The sequence below is a fragment of the Calidris pugnax genome, unplaced genomic scaffold (assembly GCF_001431845.1).
Source record: "Calidris pugnax isolate Ruff unplaced genomic scaffold, ASM143184v1 scaffold147, whole genome shotgun sequence".
Taxonomy (NCBI): Eukaryota; Metazoa; Chordata; class Aves; order Charadriiformes; family Scolopacidae; genus Calidris; species Calidris pugnax.
In genome coordinates, this window is record NW_015092359.1 from 5,878,989 (window position 1) to 5,890,899 (window position 11,911).

Here is an 11,911-nt window from a genome sequence, read left to right on the forward strand (position 1 = left end):
CCCTGCGGGGGGATGCAGCTGCGGCTCCCCACCTCCCAGAGGGGCAGCAGGGGGTGCAAACCACCACACCAGTGCAGACCAGCACACCAGTGCAAACCAAACCATCACACCAGTGCAAACCAGACCATCGCACCAGTGCAAACCAAACCATCACACCAGTGGAAACCATCACACCAGTGCAAACCAAACCATTGCACCAGTAAAAACCATCACACCAGTGCAGACCAAACCATCACACCAGTCCACACCATCACACCAGTGCAAACCATCACACCAGTCCACACCATCACACCAGTGCAAACCATCACACCAGTGCAGACCATCACACCAGTGCAAACTAAACCATCATACCAGTCCACACCATCACACCAGTGCAAACCAGACCATCACACCAGTGCAGACCATCACACCAGTGCAAACCAAACCATCACACCAGTACAAACCATCACACCAGTGCAAACCATCACACCAGTGCAAACCAAGCCATCACACCAGTGCAAGCCATCACACCAGTGCAAGCCATCACACCAGTGCAAACCAAACCATCACACCAGTACAAACCATCACACCAGTGCAAACCAAACCATCATACCAGTGTAAACCACCACACCAGTGCAGACCAAACCATCACACCAGTCCAAACCATCACACCAGTGCAAACCAAACCATCACACCAGTGCAAACCATTACACCAGTGCAAACCAAACCATCACACCAGTACAAACCATCACACCAGTGCAAACCAAACCACCACACCAGTGCAAACCAAACCATCACACCAGTGGAAACCATCACACCAGTGCAAACCAAACCATTGCACCAGTAAAAACCATCACACCAGTGCAGACCAAACCATCACACCAGTGCAAACCATCACACCAGTGCAAACCAAACCATCACACCAGTGCAAACCAAACCATCACACCAGTGCAAACCATCACACCAGTGCAAACCAAACCATCACACCAGTGCAAACCAAACCATCACACCAGTGCAAACCATCACACCAGTGCCAGCCATCACACTAGTGCAAACCATCACACCAGTGCGAACCACCACACCAGTGCAAACCAAACCATCACACCAGTGCAAGCCATCACAGCAGCGCAAACCAAACCATCGCACCAGTGCAAACCACACCAGTGCAGACCAAACCATCACACCAGTGCAAACCATCACACCAGTGCAAACCAAACCATCACACCAGTGCAAACCAAACCATCACACCAGTACAAACCATCACATCAGTGCAAACCAGACCATCACACCAGTACAAAGCATCGCACCAGTGCAAACCAAACCACCATTCCAGTCCACACCATCACACCAGTACAAACCAAACCATCACACCAGTGCAAAGTAAACCATCATTCCAGTCCAAACCATCACACCAGTGCAAACCATCACACCAGTGCAAGCCATCACACCAGTGCAAACCAAACCATCACACCAGTACAAACCAAACCATCACACCACTGCAAACCATCACACCAGTCCACACCATCGCACCAGTACAAACCATCACACCAGTGCAAACCATCACGCCTGCAAAGCTGCCATTCATCCTTTGCCAAAGCACGGCAGGGAAGCGGAGGGAAATGAGAGCTGAGCCTGCTGAGGTCCCCCCACATCTCCCTGCCACTGTCCCGGGACACCCCATGTCCCCACCACGGCGGGGTGGGTGCCGGGTGCCTGCAAAGCTACCATTCATCCTTTGCCAAAGCACGGCAGGGAAGCGGAGGGAAATGAGAGCTGAGCCTGCTGAGGTCCCCCCGCATCTCCCTGCCACTGTCCCGGGACACCCCATGTCCCCACCACGGCGGGGTGGGTGCCGGGTGGGCTGGCACCCTCCCACAGCCCGGCACGGGCACCGTGGCTCGGTGTGCCAGCAGTTACCATAATTCTGCCAGCCCTGAGGGTTTTGAAAACAATACTGGAAGTAATCCCTTTTGATCTGATGCTAATCCCAGATAATTGCTTTCAGGCTTAATAGGAAAACTGCATTTTCTTGGGGGGAATCGGTCAGTTTGAAAGGGCTTTGATTGAAGTAGTGCTGTAGGTGCTTGTTTTAGCGCAGAGGGAGCTCTATTGTTCCGAGGAGACCGGGATGCCAGGAGTAATGACACAGGCCGTGATCCCGCAATTAAACCCCACTGTCTGCAGAAATCCAGCCACACGGGCAGAGCAGCCCGGAGAAAGGAGCCTTTCTAAACCACACTGAACCCGGGGGGAACACCGAAAAAGCGTGCTTCCCATATCGATGAGAAATTAGGAAAATTGCTGCCCTCGTGGGACGCTGAAGAGGTCAAATACATCAGCGGTTTGGAAGGAGACGGAATAAAGTCGTGGTTAAAAAACCAGATGGGCAGCTCAGGGCGATGTGCCCTTCCCAACCCCACACCTGTGTCTGGGAGGATCTCAGAAGTGCACCCCGTTTTCGGGTACAACATAGATTTGGAATTTATTCAGCCTCCTTAGGCACCATGACCTTCCCCACAATCCAAGTTTCTAGCTCTCAGTGCACCATAAATTACAAACCCGAGCAACCCCGGAGGTGTAAAAGCCCCAGCCCAAGCACACTTATTGCTTTAACAGGAAAGTTGGTTTTGGATGGCAGCTTGTGGGTCACTGTGCTCTTAATCTGTTCCCCTTGAGACCCAGAGCCGTGCTGACAGTGTGCATTCTTTCTGCCTAGCCTCTAAAACTGCCAAACAATGGGTTTCCCATTGTTCATTAACCAAAGGTTCCCCTTTTGCAGCTGTGGGTGTTGAAAAGTTAGTTATGGCCGAGGCAGGAGGAACAAGGTGGTTTTGTAGCTCTATGAAGGTTGCACATTAGGGGCTTTTTTTATGAAATATTGGCTCCCTAAGGAAGAATTGGTTTGTGATGGTTTATTTAGGAAACGAAGGTCCTGGCTAAGGCTTTGAAGGTGATCATGGGGATGCGTGGGTGAGGCATCCCAGAAAGGTACCTTAAAACCAGCCAGGGAAAATCAACAGAGAAGAAACAGGTGGCCTGAGACCTCCTGGGCTTGGATCAGACTGGATTGACCAATGCTGAACAAGACCCAGCAAAACTTAACCTTTCTCCTGGAGTGCAAGTAAAAATTTCGGGCAGGTTTTTAAGAGGGCAAGTGCAGAAAAGCAGGTTGAGCCCTTGAGTGTCAAACCCAAACTGGCCCCAGCTCTTTTGGCTGGGTAACGTTTGCCACAGAGTCCCAGTGCAGAACGTCAGCGTTTCTGCTGCCTTTGCTTTGAGGTCCTTCGCCCACTGGAGGGAGCAGATGACAAGGAATTTGATACACAGGACACAGGGGTTTAAATAGGTTTGCATTTAAATCAGGGCTAGGGAAGCACGGTTAGATCTTGCTCAGGCAAAAGAAAACATTATATAAATTAAAAAAAAAAAATGGAGAGGAGCATAATTTGTTTAATTCTGGGCTCTGATTTCTTGCCTTTCAAAGAGCTTTTCCTACAGGGAAGGCAGTCCTCCAGCCACCCGATGGACCTTCCCCTTAATTTAATTTATAACTCTACGCAGTTATTTTAAAAGTTCAAATAAATGAAATATATATACATAGATATGTTGAAACCTGCTGAAATCCCGGGGGAGCTACAGAAGTCACCAACTCTTGTGCTGGGGAACCTGCATCATTTCAATATTTCCCAAACACTTTCAATGAGCCACACATTGGCATAACCTTCAGCTTTATTTAATGGCAAGGCAAAAATATGTGCTGGTCCTCATCCTTACTGCCAATGCTGGAAGAGATTGGGAGAAGCATTTGCCCATCTCTCTAGGTACTTAAATGGCCTTCTTGGTCTATCTTTTAGCTATTATGCCCAAAGTGTACTTTGGGTGTGTGAAATAGATGCTGGATGGAAGCCCTCTCCTTTGTCCCAGCAAAGTCTCCCACTCCTGCAGCACGTGTGCCTCACTGCTGGTTTATCTCCTTGAATGCCTCTGCTGCTTCAGCTGCCTGAGGGGACTCAAAAATTCGTGAGCAGCATCCCCAAACATCAATTCTTGGGCTGTGGCATCCTGTATATCCAAGGAAGGGGAAGAGCAAAGAGAAAGATTTTGAACCATTTAGCAGAACCTTCTATGTTATCAGCTGTTCTCCTCTGAAAGACCATTGATCTCTCCGTTTTTTATCTGAGGTGGATTCCCCCCTGAGGTAGATTAGGATAAATGCTCACTGGGAGGAGTGTGATGGAGAGAAATGTTGAGAATAGGAGCCTCATAGAGCTCACTGAGATGTACCATCCGTCCAGCAAGAGGCTGGCAGCTCCGTGCTCTTGAGGAGCACTGTGATGGTGCTTCAAATCATTTTGTCAGGCCTTACCTTGATTTCCAGGTGTGCCCGATGCCTTTTTTGACTGCATACATGCAAAGGGTGAAAACCACCACCCAACCTGCTGTAGCACCCTCGCAATAACACTGCATATGGCACCACTTGCCGTTATTAGTACAGTAAACTGAACAATATTGATTCAGAGGCTTTGTGGTTTACCAGCATAGTTCAGTTGTTAGCCTTCACACCGTTGCCTGACTCATGAATCCACATTTAAGTCCCAAATAGTTCGTTTACAGTTTAAACAGTTGGGTTTGTGTGTGTGTGTGTGTGAGAGAGATTTATTTATTTGTTTTAATTCGGGTCACATTTCCCTCAAGACATCGCTGCCTCCACAGGGCCTGATCCAATGCCCATTGACGCCTGGTGGAGCCCTTCCAGGGAATTCAATAGCACCTGGATCGTGGCCACCAGGCCACCATTTTCAGAGGTACTGAATAAACACAGCTCCCAAGGCCTTTAATTCGCCTTTGTGAGCACACTTGCCTTTGAAATCCAGCCCTGATATTCTCTCCTTTATCTAGGCATGTGGTTTGAGGGTAACAAGCTGCCTGGTTCTTGACAGGTTGTCTATTAAATATAGATGATGTCTTCACATGCGATTGTCTGCTGGATGTTTTTGGAGGAACAAAAGGTTCCTGTTCACAAGCTCTGGCATGCCATACGGGGATGATTAAAAAGGTTAAGGCTTAAAGATAGTTCCCATCTACTTCAATGGCTGCAGGACTATCCCTCTAATAGCCCTAATTAAAAATTAGCCTGATATAATACAGTTCTTATAATACAGCCTGAATTTATTTCATTTTTTTGGGGGATACATGTGATGCTGCCACAATGGCCCTCATTCTCTACTGGTGTCCCTCCCCCTGCTATTCACTAGAGATGGAGCCAAGGGGGGATAATGCTGTTGGATAATGTGCTCCATTCGAGGGTCAACCCAAACCTCCGTGTCCGTGGCCATGTGTAAACCAAGAGACCAGGAGCAACCACGGCATTCTGCAAGGTACCCCTTACTGCAGAGGAGCGGCTTCTGGGACAAACCCAGGACTCCTCCATCCCTGGTTACCCACCCCAAGGTCTCAGTGTCATCGTTTTAGGGAAAGAAGCAAGGGTGGGATGAGCTGCCATCCTGCTCCCCCTCCCCTTTCCCACTCCTCCTTAGGAACCACAGTATGTCCCAGCTCAAGATGCTCCCGATGGCAGCTGGCGTTGGCCCAGCTCCCCATCAAGTGCCTGCAGTTCCTGCCCCCCCTGACAAGCTCTGCTACAAATTTCCTCCCTCCTCGCTGCAGCCTTTGCTGTTTGATTTTCCCTTTTGATTGAGAGATTCTTGCGGCAGGGCCAATGCCTTTCAACGCCCATTACTTGTGTCAGAAACTCCGCATTGCTCTGATGACATATTTTCTTTTCCACAAGAAATTCCTGATGTGGAGAGCAATCACTTTTTTTCAAGGAAGCACCTGAGACACTCCTGCCGCCACTGACTTCAGCAATTTACTTTACAAACCTTTAACAACCCAAAATACACTAAAGCTGCCAATCAGGATTTCCCCCACCTGGAAATAAGACGGGTTTTCTTGGATTTTTAGCATCTATCTTCAAATCTGTGACCGTATGATAAGGTCTCTAGCACCTTATGGAAGACACCAACAGGTACAAAGAAGACAGTTTGAAGCGTGGCATCCAAAAGCCCCTTCAAATCTGCCCGCAACTGAGGGTCTTATAAAGGTCTTCTAACCCATAGCAAAGCCTTGAGAGAGCTCAGCTCGGTTTGAGGTTGCAACATGACTTAATAAGATATAAGAAAGCATCAAAATGTCCTAACCAGCGGCCAGGGGAGCTGCTGGCTGTGAATGGAGGAGCAGCCACCCCAACCATGGGGAGGGAAGTTCTGCAGCTGGACCCTACCTGCTGGGTAGGAGGTCCACTTTGGGGAAAAAGCGTACCTGTACCTGAGGGGTTGGCTTACATGTGGTGGTAACAACAAGCTGGACTTTAAAGCCAGGCAGCCAACCACCAGCTAAGTGAAGATCTAAGCACCAGGCTCATGGGCAACAATATCCCACCAGTATAACCCACCCCATCTCACTGCTGGTCCTGGTGGGAGACTTCCCATTGACTGGTCTAACGCATCTTGACTTGATGGGGCTTGGTCAGGATCTAGGTTAGTTACTGGACGTGCACATCATAAATACATAAAGCAAGGCCATATGTTGAGAAGACACAAGAGTGTCTGCGTAGCATGTCTGGTACCTATCTGGCTGGAAAAAAACTTCCAGATCTTAACTGCTCATTGAATTCATTTAATAACGTGCTTGATAATCATAATTGGAAACATGCCTTGCCAGACTCCATTGCTCCAGACAGAAAAGGCTGTGGAGAGAAATCCGAGAGACATGAATAGTTATTAAATCCAGGGCTGAGAGCGGCAGCTCTGCAGGCAGCGCAAGATGTTGGCGAGTTCCTAGTAAAAGTTCCTAATTAGCGCTGAGCACTTCTGGGATACACAGCTCCCCTCTTCAGGAGAGAGAACGGGAACGAATCCGGCACCAGGAAAACGCCTTCCAGCAAGTTTAGCTTGCAGTTCCCTCTAAAATAAAGCTTGAGGAAAAATATACTTTCTTTTTCTGGTGCTGGGAATGCCGTGGTTATGGCAGATCCTTGCACCCTGCTGCGGAGAAACACCTTCTTGCCCCAGCAATACCAGCCAAGGCAATGCCAGCAGAAGGCTGGAGAGGGTGCGGGCAGGCTCAGGGCACACCTGGAAACACCTGGAGGCACCAAGGGCTGCTAAAGGGCTGCCATCACAGCTGCTACCATCTCATACCACTGTGCTTTCAGAGGGGCCCTTCCTGGACCAACTGACCTGGGGTTTAGACTTGTCACTTCCTGGTGCCTCTCCTACAAAATAAAGATGAGTTTCAGAGGCACCCAGGGGAATTCCAAGGGGAATTCCAATTTATTCTTGATGCAGGAGGTGGGGAGGTTTTCTTGTCTGCATAACAGAAAGTTCCTTCTCATCAACTGAGTACGGGCAAGGTACCGTTTTAAAATGTTTTGTATTAGGAATCACATAATCACAGAATATCTCAAGTTGGAAAAGACTCATAAGGATCATTCAGCCCACCTCTAAGGAAGATGGTTTTTCATTTGATTTGACTTTTCCATGACCAAACTCGCTGTTTGGGGTGGGGAGAACAGCGGAAGAATTGCCTCCTCCTGTCACCCAGCCCTTTCCAAATGAGAAGACACTTCTCTTGCAAAGAACCCCAGCCAGTACCAGCCGGAGTCCTCTGCCGTATCCCAGTGCTCCCAATGTTTTAACAAGTGGCCCCACAACCATTTAACTCCAGCAAAGGGAGAAAACCTTGGTGTAGTGGGGTGGGGTGGATATGTTTGCTGAGAAGAGAGGGTGAAAGACTGCGGAATTTATTGATCGGATTCCCGCTGAAACAAAAATGCCTTCTCATAACCCAGGAGTAGATAATGGCTTAGCAAACAAGTACGTACTGAGAGCACTTGGCTGGAGGTATTTGTGTTTTGTCCCAGAGAACTGAAAGGAGAGGAAAAGGTGAGGACCCCACTTCGCTCCCCAAGGATGCCCTTGTCTGAAGGGAGTGGGCGCATTCCTGGGGAAGGGGGTTTGTGAGCTGCTCCCCAGCAGTCTCCCCGCAGTGAAGGGCCTTGGTGGCAAACCCTGCTCCCCCCAAAACCCAGGCAGCAGCTTCCCTGAGGATGCTTGGTTTGAGTTCAGCACCCACATCAAGCGCAAGTCCCGTGCGTCTCTGCAGAGTTACTGGTGGTCCTTCTTCTTGCAGGGGAGCTGGGAGCATGGCCGAGAGGAGGGAGCTGGAGAAAGGAGCTTGGCCATTAGTGTGACTGGTTTCTCTTGTTTTCCTCCCATCCTTCCAGCTGGAATTGTTCTGAGGGGTCTGAGTCTCTGGAGAGTGTCATATCTTGCTCACCTGTCGAAGAGCATCTCTGCCCTTTGTCCTCTATCGTGAGGGTGTAAAAGGAAAACTGGCAATATTATTTGAAAAGCCAGAAATTCATGAATCCAATACGGGGAAAAAAATACTGCATAAATTTTGGTACTCTTTTTAAATCTTATTTCAAAAAATGAAAATAATTTCTAGATAGTTAGCAGGCTTTTTTTTCCATTTCTTTTTTGAGCATCCCATGAAGTCTCTGGCTCTTGGGAGTTTTCTATCATTTTCTGCCCAATTTTCCTTGGTACAGAGAAGAAAACGTCCATCCAAGAGAGCACTGGGGCTTCCTGATGCACCCTGTTGATCCCTACTGGCCCGCTGGTAAGCCACACCAACCTCAGGGTCCTAGCAGCACTCCAGTTTAAACCAGTTAGCAGCTGGGCAAAGAGTGTCGTACCTTGCTCACCTGTCAAAGAGCATCTCTGCCCTTCGTCCTCTATCGTGAGGGTGTAAAAGGAAAACTGGCAATATTATTTGAAAAGCCAGGAATTCATTAATCCAATATGGGGAAAAAAATATTGCATGAATTTTGGAACTCTTTTTTTAATTTTATTTCAAAAAATGAAAATAATTTCTAGATAGTTAGCAGGCTTTTTTTCCATTTCTGCCTTTTTTGAGCATCCCACAAAGTCCCTGCGTCTTGAGAGTTTTCTATCATTTTCTGCCCAGGTTTCCTTGGTACAGAGAAGAAAACGTCCATCCAAGAGAGCACTGGGGCTTCCTGATGCACCCTGTTGATCCCTACTGGCCCGCTGGTAAGCCACACCAACCTCAGGGTCCTAGCAGCACTCCAGTTTAAACCAGTTAGCAGCTGGGCAAGGCACAGCTGGGAACAGCACTTCTGCTTTGTTGGTCACCAAAGTTGAGGGCAGTGACTTTGTACAGAGGCGCAACACCAGGCTGAGCGAATTTTCAGGTAAAGCAAACTCTACCTGAAGGTCTGCACCAAAAAGGGTTTCCCCAAAAAGTTGTGAGATGGCTGATGGCTGGGTGCCTGCCTTTTGGGCACGTTCACCCACTTTCCCCCTCCCTGTCTCCACAGAGACACTATTGTCTGCTCATGCCTGCTGCAAGATTTTTCCTTTCTTGTCTTGTCTTTTTTTAAATATTTTTTTTTCCCCCCTCTCCAGCCCATCTGTTTGCATACAAACCACCCAAATTTTCATCCCGTGAACGCCACCTCTCCCTTTTAAGGGGCCAGTCACGAGCATCCCCATGGAGATGTTGCACCTGAACTAATTTCCACAGCCGCTGCCAGCAAGCCAAGGTGGTCCAGGAGCAAACCTCACCCCGTGCCCACTCTCAGGATGATTCCCACCCCGTTTCCTTCACCGGGAATTTTTGTAACCCCTTGTCTACCTTTTGTACAGGCAGGGCTCTGGGGAAAGGTGCAGGGAGGAGGATGGGGGAGTGAAGAGGAGGCAGGGGGGGGAGCGGGACAGGAGGCAAGACTGACCTTTAAAGTTTTTGTTCCAGCTATGCCTTCCTGCTGAAAGCACACCGGCTTACACAAATAACTTTTGACCTCTGGCTCCCTCGCTTGTGTCCGGAGCTTTTGTCTGGGGGGTTGAGACACACGGCCTTTTTGTCTGGGGGTGTGAGCGAAGGCTGGGGCAGGGGGGCTGCCTAGGTGGTGAGTTGTTAGCAGGCTGGCTTCTGCTCCAGCAGCCCCTCTTTGTGGCTGCAGGGGTGGACGACAGAGAAGGAAAAGAAGTAAAGGGGAAGGAAAAGAATTAAAGAGTTATTTTAAAAAAAAAAAAAGTTTTTTTTGAAAAAAAAGTTCATTGCAATTTTTCAGTTCTGGCTGCAGGCAGAGGTCTGGGAGGCATCCCTGCAGCTGTCCAGTGGCAGAGTTAATGCTTTCATCCCATGGAGTGGGTTTTCAGCGGGGGTAAATTAGTGGGGATCCGGTGACATCCATAGGCCTACGCTGAGTTACACCATTTTACGAGCTGACCCGGCGCCCCGGGGGGGGGAACGGTGCCAATTTACAGCAGCTGAGGGTCTGCCCTTTCAGCATCACGGCCACAAAGAGCTGTCACAAATCAACACCTTGTGCCTGCACGTCGGGCTCCTCTTATCGAAACACTTGATTTGCCTTGGAAAACGTTCCTGGCGTTCACCGGCACCTTCCGTGCAAGCGGCCTGGGCCGGGGCTGCTGCAGACAGGAGTTATAGGCCCAATCTCGGAGGGCTGCTGTGATTCATGTCCACCCAAGAGGTGGCTGTAAGCAGCCTTGCACAAGAGGAATGTGCCTGTTTCCAAGACAAATATGGTCTTCATAACTCAAGGGAGGTTATAAGATGCTCCCAGAGCAGCAGCGGTGTGAGGCAGGGGCCGCCTCCCCTCCTAAATCCCTCAGTGGGCAGGTATTTTAGCTACAAAGGATGAATAAAAGTGCTTGGGAAGCTGGTGGGGCAAAGCTGCCCATCAGAGCAGGGGCCTTATGGATGCAAAAGGCTGGGATAAGGCCAGCGTTTCGGAGGGCTCCTTTCAGCCCTTCAGAAGCAGCAGGAGATGCCGCCGCTCCTCTTGGCTTGCTGAAATCCGCGGGCGTCTTCAAAGAGCTGGAGGAATAGGGGTTTACAGGATTATCCCTAAGTACCTGCAGACCTTTGTGAGCCCCGTCCGTGGCTCCAAATGGTATGATTCACCCGTAACTTACACCCCAATTAGTGGGCAAGGGCTTCTGGTTTTAGCAACGGTGTGTTGGCCTGCGCCGCTGGGGAGCACGATGCCCCGGCAGCACAGGGTTATCTCTCCTTCCCTCTGCCCCAGGGCAGCCCTGCTGGGTGGCAGGTTCCCATCTCTGCTTCCAGCTGCCCCCCTGCACAGATCTCCCCACCTGCCTTTTCCAGGCCGGGCATCATTACCTGTTATTTTGCCATGCCCCTCCTTTCCCATTTCTTTCTGAAATTAAAAAACATCATCGTTTTCATCCTCCTCATACCAGGGCCCTGATAAGATAACGTTGGCTTTAATTTTCCCCGTTCTTCCTTCAGACTCAGTATGTTCCTCAAAAATCAAACCCACTCTTTCTGAAACCTCCAGTGCTGTTGGCATCACACAGTCTTCACGGGTCACGGTGGTATGTACAACACCAACCTTACAACACGAGGACGTAAACTGCCTGTTGTTCCTCTCTTTTTTTAAATCCTTCTAAAAGGATTATTTCAAAGCCAATTTTTATAATTGCATCCCAGATAAAGAAGTGTTCAGTGGGGGGAGCAAGGAAAGCATGACAAGTACTACATGGTCCTTCACCACGGCATTTAGAGCATCCCTCAGCTCTCCCTGCCAGCTGAATAGCAGGAATGATGCCTTCCTTTTCCAAAGGCAACCCACAATTCCTGCTTCTTGGGAGCGCGTCTTACTAGGTGGTACTGTTGGCCATCTGAAATCCAGAGGAACCCTGCTGCACAGCAGAAAGCAAACATTTCGTTTGAAGGTGCCCCCCTCCCCACCACCAAAAAAAAACCCCTGAGCCATCGCAGGCCACTGCTTGCATGACGAAGGAAAATAAAGATTATTTCATAAAAGTCGGGCTCGTTTAATTTTATAGCATTT